Genomic DNA, 17,384 nt, shown 5'->3' on the forward strand with positions numbered 1-17,384 from the left:
TATAGCAGTAGAAAGATTTCAACATTTGGGTCATACTATTTCTCTAGCATTTAACCTTGTTTTGAGGAAAGTTTGCAAGCTTGGTGGAGAAATTATTCACCCACCCAATATGGACACTGTACCAACGGAGATCGTATCAAATTCAAAATATTATCCTTTCTTTAAGGTAATGCCTTAATGTTTTGATTTATTTTCAGAAATATAATGTTTTGAAATATATTTATGTTTTTTATTATCCTTTAGAATTGTATTGGTGCTATTGATGGCACTCATGTTGCTGCAAGCATTCCCCAAAATGAACAAATACCGTTTCGTGGAAGAAAAACTAACACAACATGGAATATAATGTGTGTTTGTTCATTTGATATGTTATTCACGTATGTCATGTCTGGTTGGGAAGGATCAGTCAATGATTCTCGTATACTTTAAGAATGTATCAAGAATCCCGAGAATAAATTTCCTATGCCTAAGAGAGGTAAATAATTATGTGTTTTTCAGAACTTTAATTCCATATTTGACTTTATGATACATTTTTATTTGCTTTATTATATGCAGATCAATACTATCTTGTCGACTCACGATATTCAAATATGCTAGGATTTTTAGTACCATTTTGAGGTCAAAGATATCATTTACGAGATTTTAGAGAAAGGAGACATCGCCCTCAAGGTAGAGAAGAAGTGTTTAATTATCGACATTCTTCACTGCGAAATGTCATCGAACGTTGTTTTGGTGTGCTAAAGGCTCGATTTCCTATTCTTAAGCAAATGCCTCCTTACCCGATTAAGACATAAAAATATATACCGATAGCATGTTGCACAGTTCACAATGATATTAGATTGAATGATCGTCAAGATGATCTTTTCAATGACTTTAGCAATGAATTAATGATCGTTGAAGATACACATAATTTGTCGGTCAATTTGCAGAGTGATATAATTGAATTAGATGTAAATCGACAGCATCTACGAGAAATGGCCCGAGTGAGATGATATTGCGAATCAAATTTAGGCAACATTTGAAAGATAGATACAATTTTATGTTTATGTTATTTCTTTTATTTGTGCACTGGGACTTCTTTGTATTAAATGATATAAAGTACTTTTGATAATTTTCATTTTTATGTTTAATGCAGGACATAAATTTTAATTTAGTGTTTAATTGAATTACATGTGAATAAAATAAAAATAAATCTTGAAGATGAGCAATCAAACAAACTATTAAACAAGAAATAATAAAAACAAAAAAGTTACCAAACACATTTTGTGGTTCTGTTTCTTTTTTTAAAGAAACAAGAAACAGAAACAGTTATGTAACGACCCAACTTTCCGGACTAAGCTGAGATCACTACTCAGTACTAAGACTCGACCATGAAACACACAAACTCATAAAGGATCGGTTACGATTCATTAAAAACGTTTTAAAATATTACAAAAGCAGTTTCGGGCTCTATTTTAAATCAAATTCACGAGAGTTCCAAAATACAGTGCTCAAATCATCAAACACAAAATCACAAACCAAATATTCTAACCGTGACTCGATCTGACAATGAAAATAACGAGTAGCAAAAATACATCAGCAGAAGCATAAAGAAAACCAGATGTGTCCATATGGCCTTCACGCATCCTTCTTGCCCCTCGTCGGTCTGCCCCTCGCTGTACCCTTACTTGAAAAGTTAAAGAGGGACCCACTACTGGGCCCATTAGGGAATAACAATTAACTTCCTATTTAGGGGTACCGTACATAAATAATCTAGTGGTTCCGTAGAACGCACACATCAGTCTCGTGATCTCGAAGGATGCACGTATGAGTCTAGTGATTTCGAAGGGTACACCTATCAGTCTATTGATCCCGAAGGATGCACATATCAGTCTAGTCATCCTGAAGGATGCACATATCAGTAAGGTACACTACCCCATAGATGAAGCTAACCGTTACCCCTCAGTCCATACTAAACCGTCTACAAAAGTCACACTCCGACAACGTTCATACTAACAATTTCGTCATAGGCTTCGTCAGTCAGACAGTATAGGTTTAAACAACTATATCCTTAGTTGCTATATACATATCCAATTCTTACGTCATTATGACATTCTTTAGATCCAGTCAACTAGTCAAATCATAATCAAACTCTTAGTCCTTCCACGACATAACTCCATAACCAATATCCGGACAATAGACCACCACATACCTAACATTAAGACTTTAAAGTCCACCGACATACAATTCCAGTTCACAACGTAGCCCACCAATATAACTACAATACACAGAACATCCGGGCATCGGTGTCTATCTGTAAACAACTCATTACACACGATGACACAAGCTACAACTAGCGGTCGCGCTACCTTTAATGAAACAAGAGCATATAAGTGATATGTATTAGTCAAACATGCGTCAATTCATTCAGTACAGTTACTAACATATAATCCCCTGTGGATTACTACATTTCCAGCCTCGATCCGAGGTCCAGTAGTAAGAAATCCCTTACCTGACACTTGGTTATGCCCCTTGATCGAGTCCACGCCCAACGAATCCACCTAAACGAAATCACAAGGGTTTAAACGATGACACTAGTAAAAGTCATTTTTAAATGGTCCTAAGCAACATCCGTTGACTTACCCGAGTAAAAGAGAGCTATCTCTAATCAAGCCTGCCGCGGAACCCAAGAACTTGAGCGTCAACTCCCTAATACCTTCAAGAACGAAAGGTAGGACCATGTCTTACTCCAAAATCTAAACTCGAATCGATTATAGCAACAATAGGAAACTCACCAAAATAATCCTTACCGAAGACTCACCGTGACCCAAAGTGGAGGAAAGAAGGCTTAGGTGGTTCGGTGAACAGGGAGCTCGGCTTGGCTTGGAGGTGACCGACTCGGCTCGACTCGCGGCTTGGGTTGGTTAGTTCGCGGCTCGACTCGACTTGAATCAGCTTGCGGCTCGGCTTGGATCGCAGCTCGGCTCGACTTGCAGCTTGCGGCTCGACTCGGTCCTCGGCTCGGCTTGGCTCGGCCTAGTTCGTGGCTCGCGGCTCGGCTCAACTCACAGCTTGCGGCTCGACTCGGTTTTCAGCTCGAGTACGGATGGTGGCTCGGCTAGCTCGGCTCGGTCCTTGAAAGAAAGGGTGGCTCAGGTCGGGTATGTAGCGTGAACCGGTTTAAAAGTGGTAGACGAAGAATTTGCACCGGCGACAACTGGGAGTACGCGGCCGGTCGATGGTCAAGGACGAGGAGTCGACGGTCTGCTCGGATGCACGAAAAGAATATAGGGAGCGTCGGAGACGGCGACCTTGCGAACGGTCGAATGACCGATTTGGAGGACCGTCGGCGGCTGGCCGTTCATGGACGGAAGACGAGGACGTGCAGACGCTGAAGAACGATCGAGCTGGAGACGGAGAAGAAGTCAGAGACGGGGACGGAGGCGGCGAGTGCTGAAGAAAAAAAAATTGATGGAGAGACGGCGGCGGCGTCGACTTCGTGAAGGTATTGAAGATGAAGGAGAAGAAGGAGCGGGAGGGTGCCGACGCACGTTAGGGTTTAAAAAAATAAATTATATATATATATATATATATATATATATTAAATAATAATAATAATAATAATAATAATATTTAATAATAATAATAATATAATTAATATTATATTATTATTATATTAATTTACACTATATTAAATTTAAAAAATTTCATATCCCTCAATTTCTTTTTCTTCCCTCTTCAAAACCAACCAAGAATTAACACCAAAATTTTAAATTCCCAAAAATTTACATAAAATGATAAAATTTACCTCGAAGATTTTGGGGCGTTTCAAGTTATCAAACATGTTCCTGTTTCTTGTTCTAAAGAAAGAAGAAACATGGAACAAGAAACAGAAAACAGTGAACATAAATGTTACTAAACGGGCCCTAATTTGCTATGTTAGCAGAAAGTCTAGGCACAAATCCTACCAATGTAATCCAAGAAAAGAAATCAAAATCAACAATTCACTCCACAAGAAGTAAATCTTGCTTATATAAATCTTGCTAGATAGAAAAACTTAATAACTAGTGTTGTAGAAGCCAACCCATTGAAAAACAAATTTAACTGGATTCTTGACACCGGAGTTCGAAGACAATTTACTCCATTTGAGAGTTCTTCCATGACTATGAAGGCATTACGTACTGATTAAGAATGTATGTTCATGAGTAACTCTACCATGAAATAAATAATTACAAAATGGATAATTAACCTCTAGAAAAGCTTTATACTTAAGTAATATATTGTATGTACCTTTCTTTCGTAGGAACTTGGTGTTTGAAAGTCTATTGAATCAAGCTAGACATAAGATTGTAACACTCCATAAATTTAAGAAACTTATTATGGGTATTACATTAAGTGGAATTAGAAGTTATGGAATTTACTTGGTGTTAAATTAATTAAAATTCGAAGTTAAGGAATTTATTTGGGTTAAATTAATTAAAATTCGAAGTTAAGGAATGTATTTGGTGTATTGTGTTGGATTAATTAAATATATATACATGGGTGTGTATATTTAATTAAAGATGATGGAATTTGGTAGAAATTGTTATTAATTAAGACAGGAGAGCCCAGTATCCCAAGTTGTTCGAAGATTAGAGGACAAAAGTTTCTTAAAAGAGGGAAGATTGTAACGCCCTAAAATTAAGATAATTTCAGAGCTAATTATCTTAGTTTTGTTTAATTATATTTAATTTATTAGGCGTTATTTTGAACTCATTTAATGAGAATTATTTGATTTTGTGGAAATTTGAATTAATTAAATATTTGTTTGATGAATCTTTAATTAATTAGAAGTTTTGGCATGTGGTGTTTGTCGATAATTTGATTAAATTGTATGTTATAAGGTTTGAGTAAAGTTGGAGATTTTTGTTATTGTTGAAATTGAATTAAATTAAATAATTATGGGTGTTATTTAATTAAATTGTAGAGTGAAAATTTTGTTGGAGATTTGATAATTATATGTATACGTGGAAATATATCTATCAATATTATGGAAAAGGAAAAGATTATCTTCTTTTCCAAACAAATATAATTATATTTCATCATATAATTAATTTCACTTTTCCATGTTAATTATTTACACCAAACCAAATAATTAATATCATATTCCACTAAAAATCCAAATTATTAATTAAATATATATATATATGCTCAATTAAATCCAATTCTACCAAAACCAACTTTTTATGCTAAATTCTTAATCTTAATCTCAATTACATTAGTTTTCTATGCTAAATTCTATAAACGTTTAGAAAAGAGAGTTGACAATGGAATAAAAACACAAATCAAGAGAAGTGGCAAACACAAAGTTTTTCTCTTATACGTGTACATATAGGTATTCTTAAATGCATGATAATTGATGAAATTTCATAAATCACTACCAAATAACTATCAATTAAGGATTTATTTTTCTATTAGTGGGTCAGTTTTTATTGTTGTTTATATGGACCTTCGAATATGCTTTCTCTCTTACTGATACTTATGGATTTACATATTAGACCAAACCTAGAAACCTCTCAATCTAATTAGCTTAGCATTGGGTGGATAGATTGATTAGACACTCGACAAATAATGAAGATGTTCTAAAGTGTAATTTTTATATATCAATATCAACTTGAAACATTGATGAAATGTAAACGATTTTCTAAAGATATAATTTTAAAACAAACACATCTAGAAAAGCTTAAAACAACTAAAATAAATAAATAATAAAATAAAAAGAGATAAAGAAAAGAAAAGGCTTATCTTGAAACTCTAGAATTAGTTGAATGCTATCCAAATTGTTTACACACGTGGGATGTAGAAAAAGGGATTCTTATAGCCATCCGAACCTCGACTAATTGATGTCCTTTAAGAATTTCTAAAGTTTTATTAATTATATTAATTAACCAATTTAGTTATGAATTCTTTACATTTAATAATCAGGACAAACTTTTCGGTTTCCTTAAGCTATAAAACTATTCATTAGTTACAAATTTATAAGAGGAAAATGAATTATTGATTGTTTTCATTTTAGAAGTTGGATGGGCTTTGGGTTTTCTTGAGCTATAAGTTGTTCATGAGTTACAATTAATCTAATAAATACATAAGGTATTTATAAAATCCTCACATTTATTCTTCAATTACCATAAAAATAGGAAAATGAAAAGACAAAGTTGTCACTAATGCAATAATAGAAAATGATATAGTGGAAGGGTAAAAATGTCATAAAAAATTTCTCCTCATTCAAGCTTTTATATATACTATAGATATTTCCTAAAAGGAAATAATAATAATAATAATAATAATAAATATTATTGTTATTATTTGGGTTTATAAATAGCATTGGAATGCTTAAGTTGGAAAGAAAAGGAAAAAGAAAAAGGTTTTTAATCTTCTTCACGGACATAACCCTCCATCGTTGCCGCCTAACTAGTTTTAGTTATAATTGGTCCCTTTTGCAAAGCTTAAAGATTTAAAGTGATGAATTTTCCCATTAAGGATAAGAGAATTTTTCAACTTCCATTTGAGTAATCTTGGTAAGCTAACAAAATTAAATTAATAATTTGTTAATTTAATTTTGGATCTAATTGGGGTTTTTTAAAGATTCAATTGGCTAATTTTTTAAGATTTAATCTTGGATTTTTCCAATCAAGGTTGTATTGGTTTCAACCCCAATTTTTTTGAAATTAATTAATTTGGAAGATTTTTTAGATGATAACCAATTGCTAATTTTATTAATTAAGATACCGAAATTTTCTTTTATGGTTAGGATCAAATTAATTGAAGAATTTTTACTGTCAACTAGGGAGTACTTTATTTGGCTAAAATCTACAGGTTGTAGATTCTCCTACTAGACCTTCGAACTGAAGTTAAGAGCTTGCATATAATTTTTCATTATGTATTGATGTAGCTAAGATGCATAATATATGTTAATGTTGATGACAGATGATGATGATTGATATTATGTTTATGACTGAAATTATGTGGATGATGATGACTGATTTACATTGATGATGAGGCATGATATATTAATCACATGATTAAGGAAGTTATGATTAATATTCATGTCATGTTTACGATGTTTATGATATGCTACATGCTTTAGATGAACGTTCTGTTAACTTTGTCTATTAGAATCGTAACCATATGGGTGTCCGTCGAGATCACCACCTTTTTATGGCTGTGTGGTCAGACGAGATCACCAGTTTCACGAGATGTTATGTATATGAGTGGTCTGATGGGGTCACTTACAGCCTAATTGTCCTAAGTGTTCATTCGGGTTCACTAAAGACCAGTTTGTCTTAGGTGTTCTTTCTGTTAGATTTATTCTTAAATATAATATTATCATTAATGTGGCCCAATTGCATTATTTATTATTTATTCTTTTTGGGCTTATTATTTTATTAGGCCCATTAGGTTAAAAGATAATGCCCTAATTTAACACCATGATGGATGGTGTCTATAAATAGAACCTTAGGGATTGGTCCTCTCACTGCCTCATTAACTAGTTTATTCTTTCCATCAAGAAACTTAAATTAAGTCTAAAAGGAAGGCAAGTGAGAGAAACACAATTCCTCAAGAAGATTATTCATGGATCAAGGTATGTTGTTCTTTAACTAATTTTTAATTTGTAAAGTTATTTAGTTCAAAGATCTTGGCATTTAAGGTTATATACAATGTTATGGTTTATTGTATATTCATGAAATTAAAGTTTACATGTGGTATCAAAGCTTTAATTGAGAACTTGTAATTTTACATAGATGATTAATGATTTGTTTTAATGTTTCCGCTGCATGTTTTTCTTTTAAATTTAAATCAAGATTCTTCGATTATTGATTATTATTTGAATTAAAGATTCTTTGATTAAAGATTATGAATTTGAAAATTTGTTTTTATGGAAAGCCGGAAGAAGAAAAGAAAATTATAAAAGTTTTTTAAATTCACCGTTTTTTCTTCAAGGGATTAATTCATCCACCGCCGACAATCTTCTTTTTCTTTGATAAAATTCATTGAGCCACTTATTAATGATTAAAGTGTTACGAAGATTTGATCTTTTTTAAAAAGAATTAAGATATTGTTTTGATATAAATTTCAATTATCTATTTGAAAGGTCACGAATTAAATTAATTTTCTAATCCTTGATAAAAGGAATTAAAATCTAATAAAGATTACGATATTGTCGAAAATCTAATTCATCATAAATCTAATTAAATTTTAGATTTTAATGATTTTCGAAATATTGCATATATTTAGTTTATGATGAATTTGATGATCACGTGTTAATTATATCTTATGTGTTATGTTTAAAGTATCCATTTATCTCTAAAATTTAAATTGTACAATTAAATTTTTGGAGGATAATGTATGAATGTATGAATTTTTGATGAAATCCTTGTATCTAACTGTAAATTATGAGGCAAATCACTTACAATTATGTTGTTTGATATCTATATATTATGATTAATTTGTTAGTCACCAATGTGACCAAATTAGTAAGTTTAATAGATATTCTATTGATGGTGTTTTGCAAATTAAGAAAATAATTATTTGTGATTATTTGAATATGATATCTATATTATGAATAATTTGTTAGTCACCAAAGTGGCCAAATTAGTAAGTTCAATAGATATCAAATTAAGGTTAAACTCAATTACTCCTATTTATGTAATGATGATGAATTATTATTATGAGTATATTGATTTTCATTATTATAAAACTTTTAAATTGCCCAAAGGTAATTAATAGTTTTATAATTTTGAATCTTATTATGGTTAATTGGAATTGTTTTATCATGATGTCTATGTTATGAACAATTTGTTAGTCACCAAAGTGGCCAAATTGGTAGATCTTTAGACATCAAATTAAGATTGATTCAATTACTCATGTCTATTTTATGCTAATGAATGAGATAATATTATGAAACATTAATGATTTGTCATGAGTATATTGATTTTCATTATTATAGAACATTTAATTTGCCCAAAGGTAATTAGCAGTTTTATAATAATGAATCTTATTGTGGTTAATTGAGGTGTTTGGTTAGATATTGTTAGTATATCCAAAGATAACTAATGTATCTAATTTGAGCATTTAAATTATCAATTATATGAAACTAAATCTAACATCAGTTAAGTGTAAATGTTGTACATTGTTGTGCCTTCCAAAGTAGAACTTCAATGTATAAATTAATGGTTATTTAATATTATCCAAACATATGTTAATATCTTTAAGTTTATTTCTCAAAGCAATGATGTATAAGCATATTTATTTTGTAATTGTTGCATCTGCTCCTGTTTCTCTTTATTCGCATGCTACATCTATAATAAAGTTTAATGGAATCAATTTCTCTGATTGGTGCGAACAAATCCGATTTCATCTTGGAGTTTTGGATCTTGATTTAGCACTTTTAAGTGAGAAACCTGCTGCAATTACTTCTGCTAGCAGTGATGAGGATAGATCTTTCTATAAAGCTTGGGAAAGATTAAATAGATTGAGCTTAATGTTTATGCGAATGACTGTAGCAAACAATATTAAGTCCACAATTAAGAACACTGAAGATGCTAAGGAATTTATGAAATCTGTGGAAAAATGTTCTCAGTCAGAGTCGGCTGACAAGTCACTTGCTGGAACACTTATGAGTACTTTAACCAACATCAAGTTTGATGGTTCTCGTACTATACATGAGCATATCCTTGAAATGACGAACTTGGCAGCAAGGTTAAAGACCATGGGAATGAAAGTTAATGAGAATTTTTGGTAACGTTTATCCTTAATTCCTTACCTTTAGAGTATGGTCCATTTCACATGAACTATAACACTCTGAAAGATAAATGGAATGTGCATGAATTACAAAGTATGCTCATTCAAGAGGAAGCGAGACTTAAGAAACCAATAATTCATTCTGCCAATCTCATGGGTCATAAAGGAGCTAGAAAGAAACCTGGAAAAAAGAATGGCAAGGGCAATCATGGACAATTAAAGGTAAAACAGTCATCTGCCTCAATCCACAAAAAGGGACAAATTAAGGATAAGTGTCGTTTTTGCAACAAACCTGGACACTATCAGAAAGATTGTCTAAAACGTAAGGCATGGTTCGAGAATAAAGGTAAGCATAATGCTTTAGTATGTTTCAAATCAAACTTAACTGAAGTTTCTTATAATACATGGTGGATTGATTCTGGTTGTACCATTCATGTTTCCAATACGATGCAGGGATTCCTTACGACCCAAACCACAAACCCAAATGAGAAATTCATTTTTATGGGAAACAGAGTCAAACTTCCAGTTGAAGCTGTGGGAACCTATCGTTTAACTTTAGATACTGGACATCATTTAGACCTTTTTGATACCTTTTATGTTCCTTCTATTTCTCGTAATTTGATTTCCTTGTCAAAACTTGATACTTCAGGTTATTACTTTAAATTTGGGAATGAGTGTTTTAGTTTATTCAAACAGAACATTTTTATTGGTTCTGGTATTATTTGTGATGACTTATATAAATTAAAGCTTGATAATGTTTTTGCTGAGAGTTTGTTAACCTTGCATCATAATGTTGGTACTAAACGTGGTCAAACTAATGAATCGTCAGCTTACTTGTGGCATAAACATTTAGGTCACATATCCAAAGAAAGAATTAAAAGATTAATAAAGAATGAAATTCTTCCAAATTTGGATTTTACTGACCTTGGAATTTGTGTGGATTGTATTAAAGGAAAACAAACAAAACACACAGTTAATAAAGAAGCCACAAGAAGCTCACAGCTCCTTGAAATTATACACACTGATATTTGTGGGCCTTTTGATGTTCCATCTTTTGGTGGAGAAAAGTATTTTATCACCTTTATTGATGATTTCTCAAGTTATGGTTATATCTATTTATTGCATGAGAAATCTAAAGCAATAGATGCCTTAAAAGTATTTATAAATGAAGTTGAAAGGCAATTAGATAGAAAGGTGAAAATCTTATGATCTGATAGAGGTGGTGAGTATTATGGAAAATATGACGAGAATGGACAATGCCCTGGTCCATTCGCTAAATTCCTAGAAAGTCATGGCATATGTGCTCAATACACAATGTCAGGAACACCACAACAAAATGGTGTTGCAGAAAGGCGAAATCGTACATTAATGAATATGGTTAGAAGCATGTTAATTAATTCATCTTTACCCGTGTCCTTATGGATGTATGCATTAAGAACCGCTCAATATTTATTAAATAGGGTTCCTAGTAAGTCAGTTCCAAAGACACCTTTTGAACTGTGGACAGGAAGGAAACCTAGTTTAAGACACCTACATGTTTGGGGTTGTCAAGCGGAAGTAAGAATTTATAATCCACATGAAAAGAAACTTGATTCAAGAACAACCAGTGATTTCTTCATTAGTTATCCAGAAAAATCAAAAGGGTACAGATTTTATTGTCTTAACCACAGTACGAGAATAGTTGAAACTGGAAATGTAAGGTTCATTGAGAATGACATAATTAGTGGGAGTTTGGAACCGCGAAAAGTGGAAATTCAAGAAGTTAGGGTGGAAATTCCTTCATCTATAACTTCTTCTCAAGTTGTTGTTCCTGTAGTTGTTGACTCTGTTAACAATCCACAAGAACAACAAATTAATGTTCAAACACCACATAATGATATTGTAACAAATGAACCTGTAACTGAGGGACCACTAGAAATAGAATTAAGAAGATCTGTAAGATCAAGAAGATCAGCTACTTCTGATGACTATTTGGTTTATTTACATGAGTCAGAATTTGACTTAAGCATTGATAGTGAACCAGTTTCGTTTTCACAAGCCATTAAAGAAGATAATTCTACCAAATGGTTAGATGCTATGAAAGAAGAGTTAAAATCTATGAATGATAATGAAGTCTGGGATCTTGTAGAATTGCCTAAAGAAAGTAAAAGAGTTGAGTGTAAATGGGTCTTTAAGACCAAGTGACTCAAATGGCAATATTGAACGATGCAAGGCTAGACTTGTTGCCAAAGATTATACTCAGAAAGATGGCATTGACTACAAAGAGACTTTTTCTCCTGTCTCGAAAAAGGACTCATTAAGAATTATTATGGCTTTGGTAGCTCATTATGATTTAGAGCTTCATCAAATGGATGTGAAAACCGTCTTTCTAAATGGAAATTTAGATGAAGAAGTGTTCATGGATCAACCAGAAGGTTTTATGATTGCAGGAAAGGAACATATGGTGTGTAAATTAAAGAGGTCAATATATGGACTTAAACAAGCTTCCAGACAGTGGTATCTTAAGTTTAATGATACCATCACATCTTTTGGTTTTAAAGAAAACATCGTTGATCGATGTATATACCTAAAGATCAGTGGGAGTAAGTTTATAATTCTTGTTCTATATGTTGATGACATCTTGCTTGCTACAAATGACTTTGGTTTATTATGTCAAACTAAAGAATTTCTTTTTAAAAACTTTGAAATGAAAGATATGGGTGAGGCATCCTATGTGATTGGAATAGAAATATTTCGTGATCGAACACATGGATTGTTAGGATTGTCTCAAAAGGCCTATATTAATAAAGTTTTAGAGAAATTTAAGATGGACAAATGCTCTTCAAGTGTAGTTCCAATTCATAAGGGAGATAAATTTAGTCTCATGCAATGTCCAAAAAATGAACTGGAACGAAATCAGATGGAAACTATTCCTTATGCATCTATTGTTGGAAGCTTATTGTATGCACAAACTTGCACTAGACCAGACATCAGTTTTGTTGTGGGTATGCTAGGCAGGTATCAAAGTAATCCAAGAATGGATCATTGGAAAGCTGCAAAGAAAGTCTTAAGGTATCTGCAAGGAACAAAAGATTATATGCTTACTTACAAGAGATCTGATCATCTTGAGGTGATTGGATATTCAGATTCAGATTTTGCCGGATGTGTGGATACAAGAAAATCCACTTTTGGCTATTTGTTCCTTTTAGCAGAAGGAGCAATTTCATGGAAAAGTGCAAAGCAGTCTATTATCGCTGCATCCACTATGGAAGTTGAATTTGTAGCATGCTTGGAGGCTACAGTTCATGGTTTATGGCTTCGGAACTTTATCTCAGGACTTGGAATTGTCGACAGTATTGCCAAGCTGCTGAGAATTTATTGTGATAATTCTGCAGCAGTTTTCTTCTCAAAAAACGACAAGTATTCTAAAGGTGCTAAACATATGGAATTAAAATACTTTTTCGTTAAAGAAGAAGTTCAGACTCAGAGGGTGTCAATTGAACACATTAGCACTAAACTTATGATTGCGAATCCACTGACTAAAGGATTGCCACCAAAGACGTTCAATGATCACGTTGAACGTATGGGCATCAGAAGATATCATCATTGAGATCAAGATTATGTTATTTGACACTTTGAGCTCATTTATTTATTGTTTCTGATTTTATCTTATGGTTCTGTTCTTATGATTAATATATACATAAAAGAATTATGTAAACCAAACAGGACATCGTCTTTGATAAAGACACTTATTGTTGGACCATTATTGATTATCTTTATTATAGATCATGTTAATAGAAGAACTATTTCAGTGATACATGGAAGGGAGTATGTTAATGCAATGATGTATGACTGCCATGATCCTTTAGTAGTTTCTTTGACTTGACACGATATGTTATGAAGTTTAATTTTGCGCATTATGTCTATGAATGTATATGGTAAATAATGTCAATGGGCCAAGTGGGAGAATGTTAGTGTTGAATAAAAAATTTTGGAACCAATCACAAATTGTCACATCATTTACTAAAATAATTATATTTGGGATTAACTAAAAAATTGGCATGTGTCCCAAATTAAATTTAAAGACAAATTGGACAATTCTAATGATGTCACGTGTCTTTATTATGACAATTGGGTCAAATTAATTATTAAATATTATTTAGTTAGGCTAAAATACAATTGAGCCCAAAAATAAGCTTAATTTAGCCTAAAATAAAATATGACCCAAATCCATGTGATTGAGCCCATGGGTATGGTCCATGGACCAGAACAGACTCAAGTCCATAAAAGCCCACCAGGGAACTCTATAAATAGAGGAGTTCTCTTCATTTGTGGGGGTTGGAAATTTTTGATTCCAGAAGGTCTAGAGAGAATTCTCCCAAGAGATAGAAGCCTCCTCAACTCCTGAAGTCGACCATCCTCGAAGATTGAAGCTCCTTTGAAGATACAAGCTTTCTTCCAAGTCTCCAACTTCAAGAACACCTTCAAAGATTGAAGCTCCTTTGAAGATCCAAGCTTTCTTCCAAGACTTCAACTTCAAGAACACCCTCGAAGATTGAAGCTTCTTTGAAGATACAAACTTTCTTCCAAGACTCCAACTCCAGGAACATCACGTGCTTCGCTTCCTCAAATCAAGCGTAAGCATCCAGCCGAGAGAGAATCAGAGGATCAAATTCTAGAGATCGAACCACGTCGCATCAAATCAACATAAATACAACATCAACACAATTTCAACTCCACGAATCAAATTTCTTCGGAAATCTCGTGTGAACAGTTAGATTTATTCTTAAATATAATATTATCATTAATGTGGCTCAATTGCATTATTTATTATTTATTCTTTTTGGGCTTATTATTTTATTAGGCCCATTAGGTTAAAAGATAATGCCCTAATTTAACACCATGATGAGTGGTGTCTATAAATAGAACCTTAGGGATTGGTCCTCCCACTACCTCATTAACTAGTTTATTCTTCTCATCAAGAAACTTAAATTAAGTCTAAAAGGAAGGCAAGTGAGAGAAACACAATTCCTCAAGAAGATTATTCATAGATCAAGGTATGTTGTTCTTTAACTAATTTTTAATTTGTAAAGTTATCTAGTTCAAAGATCTTGGAATTTAAGGTTATATACAATGTTATGGTTTATTGTATATTCATGAAATTAAAGTTTACACTTTCGAGTCCACCAAAGACCAGTTTTGTCTTAGGTGTTTCTTTGGGTTAACCAAAGACCATATGTGTTCCTACAGGATCACGAGATTACGTGTGTTCGGAAACACGCCAGAACTCTAGTGGAAAGTTAACAGACACCTAACGGGACTAATATTAGGTCCCTTACTGAGTATATGTCTATACTCACTCTTTTTATGTTTAATATTTCAAGCAAAGGTAAAGGTAGAGAAAAGTTGGCGAGCGACAAAAAGGACCTGTGACATGTCATATGGGGACTCAGTTTTGCTTCCGTATCTATGTATCAATGTTTCAATATTCTATTTTTAATAAAAATTTAGTCTTCCTCTTTTCAAGAAATTGTCAAAACTGTTATTTATCTTTAAAGTAATGACCTCAGTTTAGTATAAAGAGTTGGGTCGTTATAAAAATTATCCTAGAAGCTAACAAGGTTACCTTCCCAAAATTGGTGACTTTGTTCGTGTTGGATTTTATGTCCTAAAACTCATCATTTTTTAATATTAAAATATTCTATTATTCAATAAAGTGGTTATTGAGGTTGTTGAATAAGAAATTTTGAATCAATCACAAATTGTCATGCCATTTAATAAATTAATGACGAAAAGTACAAATAATTGAATTTGTGACTAATCAAAAGTTACATATATCCCAAATTAAAATTGAAGACATAAATTGGTCAATTTTGATGATGCCACATGTTTTCATTATGATCGTTGGATCAAGTTAATTATTTTGGTAAATTACTTGGATCAAAGTTCAATTGGGCAAAAAAAAAAAAACTTAATTTAACCCAAATGCTAAATATGATCTAGATCCTTGTAGTTGATTAGCTCATGCGTCTAATCCCATAAAACAACCAGACCCAAGCCCATAAAACCCACCAGAGCTTTAGAAATAAAGAAATATTTAGAAAAATCACTTATTTTACACATGATTTTACATAAATGTCTCAAATTTTCATTTATTTTCTTAATTAAGATATTTTAATTTTTTATGACTATTTTATCATTCACATCAATTATAAATAATATTTATTTTCGAAAGTATATATAATATAATACCATAATTATATGATATCATATTTATTATCTAATTTATAACTTACCTAATTAATGTAATAAACAATCCAAATTATAGGATATCATTTTTTAGAGATGGAATTTTAAGTCTAAATGGTAATAATATATTAAATAATTTCTACAAAATGAATAAATTTACGTTTTTTTTTTAATTTCTTCTGGCATCTTAATTTTCCATTCTTCTTCCACCTTTTCGGCACCGACAACTATCTTTTCGATCTCTCTCTCTATCCTATTTTCCTTATTGCACTCATCTCCTTCAAGTATATATGGTGAGTGCATATTTCTTTCATTTATATTTCTTTCATTTATATTTCTTTCTCCTTCATGTATATGTAAATTTTGCCATATATTATTCCGATTTAATTTTCCATTGAAGTTTCTGGTAAATAAAAAGTACTGTAAATGCATATTTTGGTCATCTCCTTCAACCTATCTGGTGAGTGCATATTTCGGTTTAATTTTTCGTTGAAGTTTTTTATCAAAATACTGTGAACTTTCCGATCACCACCTTCAACTAATTGTTTCATCTTATTAGTTTTCTCTCTTAAATTGTGTAATATAATATTATGAATTTCTAGAAAATATCATTAAGCATCACACACATAATATATAATTAAGCATTAAGTATATATCATTAAGCAAAAAAATATCATATAGTTTAGAGTATTTTTCATATATCATTAAGCATTAATCATTAAGAACCACACATAATATATAATTAAGTAGCAGAGACATAATATTTCATATATGTTACAGTATATATTAAATAGCATTAATAATCACACACAGAGTATATCATTAATAAGCAGCAGACACAAAATATATCATATATTATACAATACATATAAAATATCATTAGCAATACCTCATACAATTCCTCCCTTGCAGATTTGTTTTCCCCACCCTTCTTCTCCATTTTAGCTTTTTAAATAATACCGGTATAGATTTTAAATATTACAAAGTATATCTTCAAGTATGATAAACATAATATATGATATATTATACAGTATATGATGTATATCATTCAGTCTCTTGGTGATCTATTTGAAGTTCTCTTTCTATTTTCCCCTTAAATATACAGGGGAATATAATTATCTATTTAAATCGAAAACATTTTCAGTCTCAATAAGATTTTACAAATTAACTTCCAATATATGGAAAATCAATGCAAATTTGATTAAATATAATAAGTATATATAAGAAATTATTAAATTATGTGAAATATATGAAAAACAATGCAAAACGAAAGAAAATGACGTGGTATATATTACATAATTAAATGTAAATAGAGGTCTATGCTATAAATTATGTGGCATATATACTTCATTCGCTGTAAATTTTCTTTATGGAAAAAATTTACCAGAAAATTTCAC

This window comes from Cucumis melo, chromosome 4 (assembly GCF_025177605.1).
Source record: "Cucumis melo cultivar AY chromosome 4, USDA_Cmelo_AY_1.0, whole genome shotgun sequence".
Lineage (NCBI taxonomy): Eukaryota > Viridiplantae > Streptophyta > Magnoliopsida > Cucurbitales > Cucurbitaceae > Cucumis > Cucumis melo.